The 3620-nt window shown below is 39.8% G+C and overlaps 2 pseudogenes; both read right to left on the minus strand.

The window, feature by feature from the left end:
- The window catches only part of LOC107679289 (uncharacterized), a 9668-nt pseudogene extending 7969 nt beyond the window's left edge, over positions 1 to 1699 (minus strand).
- Positions 1700 to 2345: 646 nt separating this feature from the next.
- Positions 2346 to 3368, minus strand: LOC107679246 (uncharacterized; annotated as a pseudogene).
- Positions 3369 to 3620: the final 252 nt, after the last annotated feature.

Raw genomic sequence — 3620 nt, forward strand, 5'->3', positions numbered from 1 at the left:
TACACCTTTAGCCGCCTTATTGCCCGTTCAATGTGAATGCGGGCATGAGCAATGCGTCGCGTGTGGGTGACTTCCTCATTAGTCAGCTGGCACTGTTTGCGTGTAAATGCTGGCATAACTAAATTCACCTTGCGTTCCTCCAATAAGTCCCTGATAGTGAATCCACGGTCCGCCATCACCTCATCTCCGGGCCTCAAGCAGTCCAGAAACCCTGAGTTCTGTGCAATGTACCTGTCGCTACATTTGCCACCATAAGCCTCTGAAATAAACATGACTAATCCAGATGGAGAAGTTGCTACCAGATACTTCAGAGTATTACTGGCATAATAGTGACTGTACGATTCACTTCTTGAATCTAGATTTTTAGCCTTCTGTAGAACAGTTTCTGTGCAGTCAATTATACAAGTAGTGTTTGGAAAATTATCTTTAAAAGCCTCTGGCAGAGTGGCCTTGATGGTTTCACGGGGCAGCCATGGAATAAGATCCTTGGTATGCTTGTACAAAACATCTATCCAAAATTTCAGTTTTGCTGACTTGACCATGTGACTTGCCAAAGCGTTTTGCCAAGTCAGCAATGACAAAGTTCTGTCTGAGTTTCATAAGTGTCATCAGGATTTGGTCTGCAACAGGCATTGCAGATGAAGTAGGGGCAAAACCTTGCAGGCAGGATACAAGAGTGTGGAACTCAAGAAGTGGAATACCTGTGTACAACATGCAGTCTGCATTGTTTGTCAATGTATAACTTGCAGCTGGCTGTAACTCAGGGGGTGGTGCGAGTGTTAAGCCACATGGGATGGTGGGTCCTTTCGAATAAGTGTGGTCCTCCATCCATGGATCGGACCACTGCGTTTGGGCATCACAGAGGGAAGTAGGATTTTGTTCCACATCCATGGTATCAAGCTCACCTACAGGTAACAGAACAATTGCACACTGAGAATTCAATAAGAGTTGTTGCTGTGGTTGTTTAACAAAATAAGAAAAACTCAGAAATGTATTTTAGGAAAAATTATTTATAACCTTAAAATAAATGTCTGGTTTTGTCTTTGTAATATATATATATATATATATATATATTACACATAAATGACTAATAGCTACGCAAATTATCACAGGAATTAGTCATTTATGTGTAATATATTTTACCATAAGATACATTTGAGTAATGTATTGTGTGTGTAGTGTTAGGATGGCACACTATATTAAATTTGCAAATTAATATAGATAAAACAGAGGGAAAAAAATGCATGCTACAAATGCATAATGCGCGTAATTTAAATGAATACCTGTAACTGATAGATAAAACTAATTTGGTAGTCACTTTACAATACAGTATGAAAAGAATGAGTACTGCAGAAATGAGCAAGGAAATCATGCACATTTGTCTCATTTGTGATAAGCTAGCTAGCTAGCCAGCAAGTATAAACGACCCTTTTCTATTAATCATGTTTTCCAGTCAAACGCAGAAATTTGTGTAACGCTTAGTGAGTAAAGTTACCTGTTGAGAATGAACTGTCATCCCTCCTGAGGAGTCGGCGTCTCTTTTCTGGAGGCTTCTTATAACCGAGGAAAGGAAAAGAGTAGGGTATGGGTTGTCCTCTGTCGGTTTTTTTCCCACAAAGTGAAAAGAGCATACGTAAAGCGTTTTGGGGGGGATTCTTTAAGTTCAGGTTTTTGAGCCAGTTTCGCTTAGCTTCGTCTTCTATCGGAAGGCGATGAAAACTGTACCTTCTCTCGCAAGGGCAGTATGTTATTCTTCCGGATGGAAAGGATGGATATTACCTCCAAGTGAGCCAAAACAAAACAAAAACAAAACATACATGCATGTAGATGACAACCTAACTCATAATATGCATATAATAAAAGCACTATTTAAATTAATATAAAGTATAAATTAAATTGTAAGCACATTTTTGCAATCCAACCGCCTGAAAAACAAAGCGCACATAAACAAAACATTTCACCGTCGGCGCAACTCAGTCAACGCTGCTTCTTCTTCTTCTTTTGGTTTTATGGCGGGTTGCGAACCAACTTAATAGGTGCATACCGCCACCTACTGTGATGGAGTGTGAAGAGAATGTACCATTTCTCACCTAAATCTTAAATTCTGTTCATTATTCCACAATTCTTAAGAAAGAAGCTCATGTGCAACAGCTACAGAAATGTTACTTTTTACACATGCCGCCAGCATTAGTTGATGATTTTGCTGACAAGAAGATAGATCTGTGCAAGAAATACCTGCAGCTTTTAAACAAGTAGAGGGTGAGGAATGTGGTACACAGTATACAAAACATACCAATACAATGTAAATAAGTTTCATCAGTTTATTTTTTAAGCAACATGAGAATGAAATACATGAAAGAATCCTGTAAATATTTTTACTGTCTACATAGTGTACAAAAACAACATGTATTAATAACATGTATCTTGTTAATGACATTAAACTATAAGCACATGCAGTATAAGTGATGATAAATGTTCATCTATGTGCTTGAGATAAGCTCCCCTCTTAGATTTTCAAGAGCAGCACAAATTCGTAGTATTTTGTCAAACTCTGGGACCAAATTAATAGGCAAAGTCTGTGAGAGAATCTTGTACACCTTTAGCCGCCTTATTGCCCGTTCAACGTGAATGCGGGCATGAGCAATGCGTCGCGTGTGGGTGACTTCCTCATTAGTCAGCTGGCACTGTTTGCGTGTAAATGCTGGCATAACTAAATTCACCTTGCGTTCCTCCAATAAGTCCCTGATAGTGAATCCACGGTCCGCCATCACCTCATCTCCGGGCCTCAAGCAGTCCAGAAACCCTGAGTTCTGTGCAATGTACCTGTCGCTACATTTGCCACCATAAGCCTCTGAAATAAACATGACTAATCCAGATGGAGAAGTTGCTACCAGATACTTCAGAGTATTACTGGCATAATAGTGACTGTACGATTCACTTCTAGAATATAGATTTTTAGCCTTCTGTAGAACAGTTTCTGTGCAGTCAGTTATACAAGTAGTGTTTGGAAAATGATCTTTAAAAGCCTCTGGCAGAGTGGCCTTGATGGTTTCACGGGGCAGCCATGGAATAAGATCCTTGGTATGCTTGTACAAAACATCTATCCAAAATTTCAGTTTTGCTGACTTGACCATGTGACTTGCCAAAGCGTTTTGCCAAGTCAGCAATGACAAAGTTCTGTCTGAGTTTCATAAGTGTCATCAGGATTTGGTCTGCAACAGGCATTGCAGATGAAGTAGGGGCAAAACCTTGCAGGCAGGATACAAGAGTGTGGAACTCAAGAAGTGGAATACCTGTGTACAACAAGCAGTCTGCATTGTTTGTCAATGTATAACTTGCAGCTGGCTGTAACTCAGGGGGTGGTGCGAGTGTTAAGCTGTCAATGTATAACTTGCAGTTGGCTGTAACTCAGGGGGTGGTGCGAGTGTTGTTTTGTTTGAAACAAAACATTACTTTCTTGACATCTGTCAGTCAATGCTGCTACTACTTCCGGCAGAAGTTATACCCATAATCGTTTTTACAGCAGCGCCCCCAGGAAAAAGGTGGATAGGCTAGGTCTTGAACTTACATTTTATTTCGAAACAATTTAAGCGAAATTTCATATTTATTTTGAGTTTTAT

The sequence above is a fragment of the Sinocyclocheilus anshuiensis genome, unplaced genomic scaffold (assembly GCF_001515605.1).
Source record: "Sinocyclocheilus anshuiensis isolate Anshui unplaced genomic scaffold, SAMN03320099.WGS_v1.1 scaffold1644, whole genome shotgun sequence".
NCBI classification, from domain to species: domain Eukaryota; kingdom Metazoa; phylum Chordata; class Actinopteri; order Cypriniformes; family Cyprinidae; genus Sinocyclocheilus; species Sinocyclocheilus anshuiensis.